Source organism: Littorina saxatilis, linkage group LG14, assembly GCF_037325665.1.
Source record: "Littorina saxatilis isolate snail1 linkage group LG14, US_GU_Lsax_2.0, whole genome shotgun sequence".
Lineage (NCBI taxonomy): Eukaryota > Metazoa > Mollusca > Gastropoda > Littorinimorpha > Littorinidae > Littorina > Littorina saxatilis.
In genome coordinates this window covers 41,979,091-41,993,202 of record NC_090258.1, presented here as the reverse complement: position 1 = coordinate 41,993,202, position 14,112 = coordinate 41,979,091, and the positions used below count along the sequence as shown (strand labels likewise).

Below are 14,112 nucleotides of genomic sequence, written 5' to 3'. Positions count from 1 at the left end.
TATATTTCGTGTGGTCGTTATAGACAAAGTGGTGGACAAGCTTTCATTGGACAGGTTTGATTGCACGATCGGACTAAAGATTCAAACACACCGATTGGCTTCAAGGGAGCCCGGGTAGCTCAGGTTGTGGACTTGTGATCCTAGGGTCGCGGGTTCGAATCTCGGCCGGGGCCCAGATATGTCATAATGATATACTACAACAACAAAAGTTCATGGAAAGATAGAAACGCTTACTTGCGTTGCAACTTTCAAAACATTTAAGAGTAATTCGCAGTCGGCTGCAGGTCGAACATCATGGAAAATTACATATGAAAATCCGGACGAGGAAGTAAACTTTACCAAAACATTATTGCGAGAAATGTCGCGACAAAACTGCCGGTTGTTGTTATTTTTCTACCTCAAATGCACTCGACATCTGCATGAGTAGGAATAGCATAGAACACAAAATACGCATGCTAACTTAACAAGACAACATGTTCTAGGTAGATAATGTTTGACTTTCTTCTCTCATGTAAAAGTTGTATATCATCTATATTGTTGTATCATAACAGAATTCAGACGTTCAAACGATTTCTGAAACAGACGTGTGCTGCCTGCTACATATATCATTAAACAAATCAAGCCAGTGATGTTGAGAAGAAAAAATATCGACAACCAACTATACCACAACGACAACAATCGATAATTTTGCGCACAAAACAAAAAAAACTTTCGGGAAATAGAAGTCAAGTAAGCTGATCAACTGAAAGAAGAATGAATCTGAATACACATATTTTTTCTTCTTTACCCCTGTCTCCACCCCCTGACCTTGGTTCGGCGCGTCGTTAACAGATACTATGATTTGACACGATCGTTACCTCACAGACGACACGACTCGCCGCGTCTACCTCTCCCTGTGTGCTTCTGTAGCGGCATGTATAGGATGAAAAATATTAATTAATTTATTTTTGTTGTTGAGCAACGGTTTTTACGAACACATAGTGTTAAATAAAACCTTGTGTTATGGAGTGGTATAGCCCTTATTGCGCCAGATGTTATGGTCCTTTATTGGCCGGTTTCTAGACAATCATAAATGCCTCTACACCACTCTATAAATTTAGTATTTGTTTACAGGCTGGAATGTAATCTGATTAGTTGTCCGCTACAGTAGCTTACAAGGCACAAGCGCACACGCACTCACACACGCAAAAACCTGGTGTTAAATGGATCTTGACACTGCCAAGACTAATTATTATTAGTTTACAAAGCTTTTTACATCACAAAATCATTTCCGGGCTTCGACCAGTACCCTAGGTCGACAACACCGCAAGAAACTCTACAGTCCAAGACGCAGACACCTTTTGGCTCAAACAAAGCAGCTTAACAGGTAAGACGAATAGGTATTCTACTGTACGTTACCCTACTGCCATCTTTCGGCTTTCAAGATGTTGGTATGGCTGTAAGTCCTTCAGACGACTGACAAGGGTGCACCAGTCCTCACGACACCGCGACCATTGCTTGACGTAGTCCTTGATCCTTCCAGTTCGTCTCGGCGGCTAACTGTAGAACCCTGCCAGCTCTCCATGCCATGGTCATGTCCATCAAGCCGCAGTTGACTGGTTCAGTTCAGCCTCCGGCGATGAAAACCCCCCAGTTGGAACACTGTAAAGTTTATAGTCCATAAATCAACTTGTCTTTAGTTTCTTTCACTCGCACAATAAAAATACTCACTCGTCCAACATATTAAGCTGCATGAGCCAATATAATTATTTACACGTTAATTCCTGTTTTCTAAAGCCAAGAAAACGTTACGTAAAACCCTCACATGTTTAAGCAGTGTAGCACAATAGCTTAGGCCTACACAATAACGTTAAACACAGAAACAGTCACTCTTCTCACATACGACAACATGACATGAAAATATAACCGGTTTCAAACATACCTCAAAAGAGTGTAAAGCCAACATTTAGTACAGTCGCCGGCCTGGCATGAATATGAAAATGGAAGATATCACGTAGACTGATAGGGAAAGTTCGTCAGTCTTCATCCTTCTTCAGTCAGATACCTAAAACAGGAGCCCGTCTGCTAAAGTGTTACGAAAAACATGAGTCGAGCTTGGCTCCTTGACGGCGACTGATTTTACAAAGTCGTTCTTGCTATGACATTGCCAGTGAGCTGTCGTCTGCATCACTTGCACGTGAAAAACCTTGTCAGTTACACAAAGGTTCAACTGCGGTCAACGTGACGGTATGCAGCCTATAGCCCTTTCCAATGTCTGACCATCGCTATAGTCTATTCTATTTACAACAATACACATTACCAAAAATACGAGTAAACCGCTTCGTAACATCACCCCCTTTCCTCAAAAGAAAATGAATTGTTGAAAAAACGATGAAATTTTCTGAATCTCGATCAGAGATTATCCAAAAAGTCAAAAGAATTATATATAGGTCATGTTCAGAAGCTGTTTAAAAAAAATATCATGAATGAAACTCGAGTAAGACCTTGGCCTTGCAAGAATATGCCAGTCAACACATCAAATCAAAAATCAAATCAAATCTGAAAATGTTACTGGATAAACAGGACAAACAAAACAATCATTCACACCCGTGTAAGCGCACGTGCCTTGAGATAGAAAACAATACTGCTAAAGGGTCAAACAAACAAACACTATTGGGCGCCATTTGTTATGGAGTGGTATAGCCCTTATTGCGCCAGATGTTATGGTCCTTTATTGGCCGGTTTCTAGACAATCATAAATGCCTCTACACCACTCTATAAATTTAGTATTTGTTTACAGGCTGGAATGTAATCTGATTAGTTGTCCGCTACAGTAGCTTACAAGGCACAAGCGCACACGCACTCACACACGCAAAAACCTGGTGTTAAATGGATCTTGACACTGCCAAGACTAATTATTATTAGTTTACAAAGCTTTTTACATCACAAAATCATTTCCGGGCTTCGACCAGTACCCTAGGTCGACAACACCGCAAGAAACTCTACAGTCCAAGACGCAGACACCTTTTGGCTCAAACAAAGCAGCTTAACAGGTAAGACGAATAGGTATTCTACTGTACGTTACCCTACTGCCATCTTTCGGCTTTCAAGATGTTGGTATGGCTGTAAGTCCTTCAGACGACTGACAAGGGTGCACCAGTCCTCACGACACCGCGACCATTGCTTGACGTAGTCCTTGATCCTTCCAGTTCGTCTCGGCGGCTAACTGTAGAACCCTGCCAGCTCTCCATGCCATGGTCATGTACACCAAGCCGCAGTTGACTGGTTCAGTTCAGCCTCCGGCGATGAAAACCCCCCAGTTGGAACACTGTAAAGTTTATAGTCCATAAATCAACTTGTCTTTAGTTTCTTTCACTCGCACAATAAAAATACTCACTCGTCCAACATATTAAGCTGCATGAGCCAATATAATTATTTACACGTTAATTCCTGTTTTCTAAAGCCAAGAAAACGTTACGTAAAACCCTCACATGTTTAAGCAGTGTAGCACAATAGCTTAGGCCTACACAATAACGTTAAACACAGAAACAGTCACTCTTCTCACATACGACAACATGACATGAAAATATAACCGGTTTCAAACATACCTCAAAAGAGTGTAAAGCCAACATTTAGTACAGTCGCCGGCCTGGCATGAATATGAAAATGGAAGATATCACGTAGACTGATAGGGAAAGTTCGTCAGTCTTCATCCTTCTTCAGTCAGATACCTAAAACAGGAGCCCGTCTGCTAAAGTGTTACGAAAAACATGAGTCGAGCTTGGCTCCTTGACGGCGACTGATTTTACAAAGTCGTTCTTGCTATGACATTGCCAGTGAGCTGTCGTCTGCATAACTTGCACGTGAAAAACCTTGTCAGTTACACAAAAGTTCAACTGCGGTCAACGTGACGGTATGCAGCCTATAGCCCTTTCCAATGTCTGACCATCGCTATAGTCTATTCTATTTACAACAATACACATTACCAAAAATGCGAGTAAACCGCTTCGTAACAACTTGAAAGAAAAATGATTGTTGTGTATGCATGAACCGCGCACAAGTTCTATCACGCCTCTTCTGAGCGGCTCCCGTTCCACCAAGGGCAACATTTTTTTCTGCCAACGATTTATTGCATGAAGAAATCAAGTTGACACCTTCTTCGAGCTTCGTGGTCCGCCAGTAAAGTAGCGCACATACTAAATACATTCATCCATTGGCCCAAATGGTCATGTGATAAACCCAAAGCTCCGCCCACTCCACTCAAAACACTTGACCGCCGCGTCAATGAAATCTTCGCTGGTGTTTATTGGATGGTCTGTTTTGTTACAGGCCGAACGCTGCCCGTCTTACAGAAGGCTCATAAGACCGCGTAAAAGCCATACCACGTTGAAATCAGCGGTTCTCTTCTAAAAGCGTGATTGACATTGTCAGTTAGTCAAGCAAACGAATGCACGCGTTCACGCATGCACACACATTAATATACGTTTGTTCTGCGAATTGTTTGCTTGTTTCTCTATGATTTGTTAATGCGTGCGCGTGTTTGTATGTGTGTTTATCACCAGTCGACATAATTACTGAAATACTCAATTCTTTGGACGCAACAGCACTCTGCACTTTCAAGCATGTACTACATGTACTGTTTTTGTACATGGGGTTAACACACGTTGTTTTGCATAGAAATCTTAATTCGTTAAGCGGGGAATACTTTACAAAACAAAACCCACATGTTTTAACGATTCACGTAATGTTGCTTAGCTAACACAACAATTCGCCAAGAAAAATGTACTTAGCATACCCATTCCTAAAACGAGTATAAAGGATCTTAGTTGGAAAAAAAAGGGAAGTTTTGTTTTTGTTTTTTAAGTAAGTCGCCCAAGCGCTCTATCAACTTGGCTAAAAACAAATCTTTGAAAAAAAACACAACTAACTACACACACACACACACACACACACACACACACACACACACACACACACACACACACACACACACACACACACGAAAAAATAAAAGAAAAGAGAAACACACACTAATGTGACATGATATAACTGAGTTTGCTGAAAACTGACGAAAAAGTACAAAACCGGAAAATCGCAAATGCTTACGCATAAACTTTTACAATTTCTTAGAAGCGCTCCGAACAGACACAATCACACACTCACATGCAACTTGGAAAAGCACTTCACTGGACAGTTCGGGTTGCAATTTTGGTTATTGTAATTATGTAACCACACACGTACCATCTGAACATCAGTGTCTAAGTGTTCAGTTATTCACACGGGTTTCATCTGCTTGGGTAATGGATTACAACTAAATAGCACTGAAAAAATTAATTTAAAGAATCAAGAATCAAACGCAAAAGAGATTATCGCCAGAAGGTGAAATCCTGTTTGTATGAAAAGAAATAATCGGCAACGGTAACGGAGCATTTTACAGTTAGTTATTTCAGATGTTTCCAAATTACATCACTGCGAATGTCTCTTGGGCTTCGAAAGGTGGATGTCGCCGGGGAAAAATCACTAAAACGGCTTATTTATTTCTTTATTTGTAAATGAAGTCCTTCCAATACGTATCAATGATTTGGATCACCACCTCAGGTTTGCCTAGGAAGGCGTAATCAATATTTTCAATTTTACGCCGGCAATAAATGTTTACTTTGCGCGTAAAACATATATTAAGAGCGTACAATTCATCAACAGTAATTAAAACAAACAGAAAATCAACAAACTAACTTACAAACAAGCAAAAGGACACGAGAAGAAAAACAAGTCGCGTAAGGCGAAAATACAATATTTAGTCAAGTAGCTGTCGAACTCACAGAATGAAACTGAACGCAATGCAACGCAGCAAGACCGTATACTCGTAGCATCGTCAGTCCACCGCTCACGGCAAAGGCAGTGAAATTGACAAGAAGAGCGGGGTAGTAGTTGCGCTGAGAAGGATAGCACGCTTTTCTGTACCTCTCTTCGTTTTAACTTTCTGAGCGTGTTTTTAATCCAAACATATCATATCTATATGTTTTTGGAATGAGGAACCGACAAGGAATAAGATGAAAGTGTTTTAAATTGATTTCGAAAATATAATTTTGATAATAAATTTTATATATTTAATTTTCAGAGCTTGTATTTAATCCGAATATAACATATTTATATGTTTTTGGAATCAGAACATGATGGAGAATAAGATGAACGTAAATTTGGATCGTTTTATAACAAAAATATTTTGTTTACAATTTTCAGATTTTTAATGACCAAAGTCATTAATTAATTTTTTAGCCACCAAGCTGAAATGCAATACCGAAGTCCGGGCTTTGTCGAACATTACTTGACCAAAATTTCAACCAAAACTGAGGGCGTGACAGTGCCGCCTCAACTTTCAGGAAAAGCCGGATATGACGTCATCAAAGACATTTATCAAAAAAATGAACAAAATGTCCAGGGATTTCCTACCCAGGAACTCTCATGTCAAATTTCATAAAGATCGGTCCAGTAGTTTGGTCTGAATCGCTCTACACACACACACGCACACACAGACTCAGACACAGACACACACACACACACACACACACACCACGACCCTCGTCTCGATTACCCCCTCTACGTTAAAACATTTAGTCAAAACTTGACTAAATGTAAACAAGTCGCGTAAGGCGAAAATACAACATTTAGTCAAGTAGCTGTCGAACTCACAGAATGAAACTGAACGCAATGCCATTTTTCAGCAAGACCGTATACTCGTAGCATCGTCAGTCCACCGCTCATGGCAAAGTCAGTGAAATTGACAAGAAGAGCGGGGTAGTAGTTGCGCTAAGAAGGATAGCACGCTTTTCTGTACCTCTCTTTGTTTTAACTTTCTGAGCGTGTTTTTAATCCAAACATATCATATCTATATGTTTTTGGAATCAGGAACCGACAAGGAATAAGGTGAACGTGTTTTTACATTGATTTGGACAACTTAATTTTGATAATAATTTTTATATATTTAATTTTCAGAGCTTTTTTTTAATCCAAATATAACATATTTATATGTTTTTGGAATCAGAAAGTGATGGAGAATAAGATGAACGTAAATGTGGATCGTTTTATAAATTTTTATTTTTTTTTACAATTTTCAGATTTTTAATGACCAAAGTCATCAATTAATTTTTAAGCCACCAAGCTGAAATGCAATACCGAAGTCCGGGCTTTGTCAAAGATTACTTGACCAAAATTTCAACCAATTTGGTTGAAAAATGAGAGCGTGACAGTGCCGCCTCAACTTTCACGAAAAGCCGGATATGACGTCATAAAAGACATTTATCAAAAAAATGGAAAAAAAGGTCTGGGGATTTCCTACCCAGGAACTCTCATGTCAAATTTCATAAAGATCGGTCCAGTAGTTTAGTCTGAATCGCTCTACACACACACACAGACACACACACACACGCACACACGCACGCACGCACATACACCACGACCCTCGTCTCGATTCCCCCTCTACGTTAAAACATTTAGTCAAAACTTGACTAAATGTAAAAAACAGAGACAGAAATGGGGGAGGGGAGCATATGGGGAGGTGGAGAGAGGCATTACAAAAACTTTCCTGTTGACGAAAGCAAAATGACGCGAAATGAACCCAATGATGGTTTTTTTCAAAAGTAATGTAGTAAGCTTACAAAAGTGTTCTTTTTTGGTTTGTTTTATGTGTTTTCCTTTTAACAGCCAACTGTCGCCCAATTAGGGACTGCTCTACATTATGCAAATGAATATGAATAGTTAATGGTTGAAAAGTGTGAAAAAGAGAGAGAAACAAAGAGAGAAACAGACTGGTAGAGAGAAGATGGAGAGAGGGAGGGAGGGATTCAAAGAACTGTTGCCGAAAGCAAGGCATCTCGAGATAATGGCCTATAACCTGTTCAGGTAAGTATGTTAAAAGCAATTAACCGCTGAACTCATCCTCTCTAAAGAGTACACTTCACACCAATCGCTGAAGTTTTCAAGGGGTCATAGAGTACACACATTGGACAATAGAGAGGCCGTAAAAGGGTCGCGTTGCCATTGGTCAACCTGACCACGTGATCAGCCTCGGCACAAAGCTACGTCCGTGGTCATGGAAACCCTTTCTAGTTCAGTCCTGGCTCGGAACAGTTTTTTGTGGGTTTTTTTCCGAACGATGTAGGCGTCTCCCAGGAATTGTTTTGGTTGGCGTGCGGAGCGGAGAGTTACAAATTACTTTAAAAGAAGACACTTTGGTTACTTCTCAGAGTGTTAAGTATGGTCCGACTGAGGTGCCAGTAGCGGACGTTTTAAATGGAAACAAATTGAAACAACTTTTACAGCCCGGACTTCGGTATTGCATTTCAGCTTTGTGGCTTAAAAATTAATTAATGACTTTGGTCATTAAAAATCTGAAAATTGTAAAAAAAAATAGGCCTATTTTTTTTTTATAAAACGATTCAAATTTACGTTCATCTGATTCTTCATCATTTTCTGATTAAAAAAACATATAAATATGTTATATTTGGATTAAAAACAAGCTCTGAAAATTAAAATTACAAAAATTATGATCAAAATTAAATTTTCGAAATCAATTTAAAAACACTTTCATCTTATTCCTTGTCGGTTCCTGATTCCAAAAACATATAGATATGGTATGTTTGGATTAAAAACACGCTCAGAAAGTTAAAACGAAGAGAGGTACAGAAAAGCGTGCTATCCTTCTCAGCGCAACAACTACCCCGCTCTTCTTGTCAATTTCAGTGCCTTTGCCATGAGCGGTGGACTGACGATGCTACGAGTATACGGTCTTGCTGAAAAATTGCATAGCGTTCAGTTTCATTCTGTGAGTTCGACAGCTTGACTAAATGTTGTATTTTCGCCTTACGCGACTTGTTTAAAATCAAGAGTCAAACTGACACAAAGATTTTCACCTTCCATTTCTCTGTAATGGAGGCACGCAGAGGCACGACGTAGAGAGAGCGTCAGATAACCGCGACGTAGGTTTGGGGAGTCGGGTCGGGCACTAAGAGTACAGTTTATTTTTACAGAACTGTACATTAATTATCGCAACAGGTTTAAACAGTTCGCTTTACATTTGATTCTGTCTCTCTCTGTCTGTGTCTGTCTGTGTCTGTCTGTCTGTCTGTCTGTCTGTCTCTCTGTCTGTCTCTCTGTCTGTCTGTCTGTCTGTCTCTCTCTCTGTCTGTCCGTCTGTCTCTCTCTCTCTCTCTCTCTCTCTCTCTCTCTCTCTATCTCTCTCTCTCTCTCTCTATCTCTCTTTTTTTTGTCGTTGGAATTTGAATTTAAACATATCTTTGAACATAAAACATAATTGTCAGAACGATTTCGAGTGAACAGACTTCGGCGTGTACGAACACAGATAACCCTGTGGGCTGCTGTCACATTTTAGGTTTCTATACAATGAGAAAATAACAAAGTGTTGTTGACTTTTCATGCAAGGAGGTCGATCCTTGCAATTTTGCATATTATGTTTGTTCTCGTATGTTAGCTTAAGACGGGAAAGTCAGACGCAAGCGAAGGGAAATTACCAGATCACGCTCACAAGTGTGTACTAAAAGTCACATCAAATCCAATCTTCGGCCACTAAATGAGAAACAGATGACAGGCACTCCGCCACTTCTGCTGAAGGACATAGCAGGTACTTGGCTACACTTCACTGCGCCACATGAGTGATTCCATTTTCCGTTCGGCAATCAGTCTGTCTCACGCACAAATTGTCAAGGGTAATTTTAAACTGAGTCTAATTTTGTCAGACACTGGGCAAGTTTTAATACCGGACCTTCAACATTGACGATTGGGGTCTAAAAAACACATTCCTTCCTTATAAACGATTCAGAGAAAATACCCCCCCCCCCCCCACTCTATACCCCCACCCCCTTGCATTTTGAAATCTCCTAACATTATCTGAAATTGAAGCTGGCGTTAGAAAGCATGACTGAAACCCCACCGCTGTTAATCTCCTTCTCGATAAAAGAAGATATACACGTATTGTACGGCCGTTTTCTCAAGGCTGTCCAAATGAAGTGCTATCTGAATTTAACTCTTAAAAAAAAAAAAAGACTAATACGGGTTTTTTTTATTTTTTTTTTTAATAAGCCACGCCCCGGACTGCGCGCGCAACACATGCAGACGACGCATATATGTGTAGTAAGTTTGTCGGAACTTTGGCGGAGTAATTTGATAGAGTTTTTAGATTGTGTCAACGACTGTAGACGTGATGTAACTTACAGATAAATTATATCTGAGCTTAAAAAAGTGTTTATTTTCAATAAAAATCGGTTCGGGTAGCGATGTGATGTTAATCTAGCAAATCAACAGGGCTACTTCCTAATGGACCGAAGTTCTGTGGGACTGAAGAATCATCAACCGATGTGAACTGCTATTTGTTTAGGTGGTTCAGTCTTTCCCCATCGGCAGCCCTGTAAGCTTACATTTACTGAAAAAATCCTGTTTCATTTTTCTCTTTGAGTAAGAATATTTGTCCGCAGCTTACGGACTAACCCGTTCGATAGTATTACTTGGGTATAAACTTCCTTCCCAGATTGTCTCTGTCTCATCGCAAAATTACACAAACATTTTTCAATTTACAATATTTTACTTTGTCATTTTTTTCCCTGTTCGACGACTCTTCCGACTATGTGAGTGTGTATGCGTATGTTGAATCCGATTACGCTTGTCCGCTAAACTGAAACGTGATCGAAATGACATTCGATCGATATTGACACTAACTAGTTTAAAAAAAAATGTATTCACACGCATACGCACACGTGCACTTTTGCAGTCCCATGCACTGACCGCTGGTTCTACCTTGTGCGCTTGTCCGGAGTTTTTCTTTGTTTCTTTTTTCAAGTGGCTGAGTGATTTCCTCTTCAATAGAACAGCAAGAGTGATGGTAGACGGGACGACCAGCAACCTCGTGAAGCTGAGAGAGGGTGTCCCACAAGGCGGAGTGATCTCCCCTACCCTCTTCCTCGTCTACATAAATGACATCACAACAACGGTGCCAAAACATGTCTCGAACACCCTGCATGCGGATGACTTTGCAGTCTGGTGTGCAGAAGAACACACCTCCACAGCAACACACCGTATCCAGAACACCATCAATAGCGTGTCCAGCTGGTCAGAACACTGGGCATTACAGCTGAACACTACCAAGACGGTCAGCACTCTCTTCTCACTCTCCACCTCCAAGGAAAAGGTCCTGCTGAAACTGAAAGACCAAGCAGTCCCACAGGTCGACACGCCAACGTTTCTGGGAGTCACCCTGGACACACGTCTGACGTGGAAGCCGCAGATTGAAGCGACAGAAGGAAGAGCGATGAAGAAGCTCTCGCTCATGAAGAAATTGGCAGGAACCCAGTGGGGCGCAAACTCTGGCATTCTGAAACAGGTCTACACAGGCGCTGTCAGACCGGTCATGGAATACGCCTCCTCAACATGGACCACTGCCTCCAAAACCAACAAAGGAAAGCTGGACAAAGTCCAGAACATGGGGCTAAGGATCATCCTCGGTGCCATGAAAAGTACACCCATCCAAGAAATGGAGAAAACAGCAGACCTGGAACCACTCGAGGACAGACGAGAGTACAAAGCTGTCCTCCAGGGAGAGAAGATGAAGAGACTGACCACTCACCCACTTCACCAAAACCTCAACAAGGGCACCAAGAACAGGCTGAAACGAAAGAGCCTCAAACATCAGGTCAAGGACCTCCAAACGGAGTATGCTGAAGCTCTGGAAGCTGACCCCAACTGCTGTGAGACACTCGTCTCAGACGTCTGGGCCCCACGCAAGAGCTTCCATGAAGTCACAACAGATGTACCAGGACTGACAGCAAAGGGCGAACAGTCACCACATGTCCAGAAGGCCCTCGCCATGGAGATGATTCAGGACCGCTACCCACATTGCACCTGGACTCACGTCTACACAGACGGCTCCTCAGAGAACGCCGTAAGGAATGGAGGCAGTGGCGTCTACATCCGTCGCCCAAACGGGACCACCACCTCCCTCTCCGTCCCAGCTGGTGACCTGAGCTCGAACTACAGGGCCGAGCTCCACGCCCTCATCACTGCAGCAGAGCACGCAGCAGGGGAAGACCGCAGTCGGCAAAACATCGTCCTCCTCACTGACTCCCTGTCCGCCCTCCAGTCCCTTCTGTCTGGCCCCACTGACCTCCCCACCAGGCAACTCGACAACTGCCTCAGCACCCTGTCTCAACACAACAAGGTGGTGCTCCAGTGGATACCGGCTCATGTCGGCATTGCCGGCAATGAAGAAGCGGACAGGCTGGCAAAAGGAGGTGCGAGACTTCCCCAACCACACAACTCCACCTCGTACAAAGAAGCCAAGACTCTTCTACAACGGAAGAAGAAAGAAAACTGGAAAAAGAGAAACGGAGACTACAACCCACAGGAAGACCCCATCAACAAACTAGACCGGAGAAGCCAAACCACCATTTTCCGTCTAAGGACAGGGCACTGTGGACTGAAGAAACACCTCAAGAGACTGGGCCTTGCGGATGACGCACACTGTGAATGTGGCTCGGAAGAGCAAACTCCGGAGCACATTCTCCAGAACTGCCCCCATCTAGAGACAATACGCCAGAAGTTCTGGCAAGAAGAGACCAGTGTTGGAGCCAAACTCTGGGGTCCTGCCGACGAACTGCGCAAGACTGCGGACTTCCTGGCAGCCACTGGTCTGAGGATCTAGCACGGCCACCAACATCGAACGCAGAAGAAGAAGAAGAAGTTTCTTTTTTAATTTGAGGTAATCGATAATAGCGTGGCATGAAATACAATTTTGCGAAAACCCGGTGAAAACATATCGCTCCAATGAATGCTGTCCATCATGTGCGAGGTCGGGAAAAGTGTTACACGTATCGCATGAAAACAAAGAGTGTACAGATAAAACTGAAAAGGAATTAAAGCGGAGAAGTCGGCAACTCAGTCAAACCACCTCTAATAAAGTGACAAATAGTACTAAACTATCGACTACTAAGATTCATTTGATTTTGTAACCAAGAATTTAGTTTTTGTTTTTGACGGCGCCATCAATTTAAAAGAAATGCATCTTTTCTGGTTCACATTTAAATTAAAAAAAAATATTAAAAAACCTACCTTTCTTGTTTTTTGATTCACATTTAGATAGTCAGCATTATATCATTTACATTTAACGTATACTGCATCCCGGTATCAGCATGCTTATTATACAATAAAATAAAAACAGCGCTAGCATACCATGAACATAATTAATTTCCTTGTAAATCTGTTTTGCTTCTTTCTTTATTTATTTATTTGTGTGGGGTGTTTTTTTGCGTGTTTATTTTGGGGAGAGTGTTTTATTGTTCCTCAAAAGCACTTTGGTCAATATCCCTTTAACTTTGAACTACCGTTCAGTTTGAGGACAGAATGCAATTCTTTTATTTTTGGACAACAACACTGTTGGGGTTGATGTACAAAATTGATGGTTGACTGATCAAAAGATCAAAATATTGTGTGCGATATCTGTCCCTTTAAACCTTTCGTTTAACCAGCAGGTGACATATGGCATGGCACAGCCCCCGTTTGACCACCCAGGCTCTCCCTCGCCCACTTTGTCCCCGCAAGTTTTTTTGCTACCTTTTCTATGCACTGTCAATAACATTTTTTGAGGCGAATTTGTCGTTTGCTTGCAAAAAAAAAGATAGTTAATTATCAGATCAGCTTTGTAAAGGAGATACCAAAAACCGCACATAATTATTCAAAAAAAGTCTGATGCGTGGCGACAACTGCCGCTCCGACTGAAGGGCTATTTACTGAAAAGGAAGGTGGGGGGGGGGGGTCCTGGGGAGAGGTGGAGGGGTGGTGGGCAAAATGAGACAGAGCCGATACGATTACGATGTGGAGGGGGGGGGGCAGCAAATGTTCGCATGCACATGGTGGTCAGTAACTTTAGTAACACAAATCGACGTTTGATTTTAATCCCACACAGATGTGTTAATTTTTCTTTTGTTATTTTCTTTTTTCTGTCAAAATGTATAAATGAAAAACGTGACAGGCTGGATAAAATTTATCTGAGTGAAACGTTATTTCTTTCAGGGTCCGCATTGGTTTCTAAAAAAACAATAGTGTTTAATTTTAACTTGATTTCATTTACAT

General features: G+C 41.6%; 1 long non-coding RNA gene across 1 annotated transcript; it reads right to left on the bottom strand.

Moving 5' to 3' along the window:
* Window positions 1-1,198: 1,198 nt before the first annotated feature.
* On the bottom strand, window positions 1,199-3,995 carry LOC138947791 (uncharacterized). The gene is made up of 2 exons (XR_011449803.1): window positions 1,922-3,995; window positions 1,199-1,641 (listed from the first exon to the last, which is right to left on the bottom strand). It is a non-coding gene; the product is annotated as an uncharacterized lncRNA (long non-coding RNA).
* Between the last annotated feature and the right edge of the window lie 10,117 nt (window positions 3,996-14,112).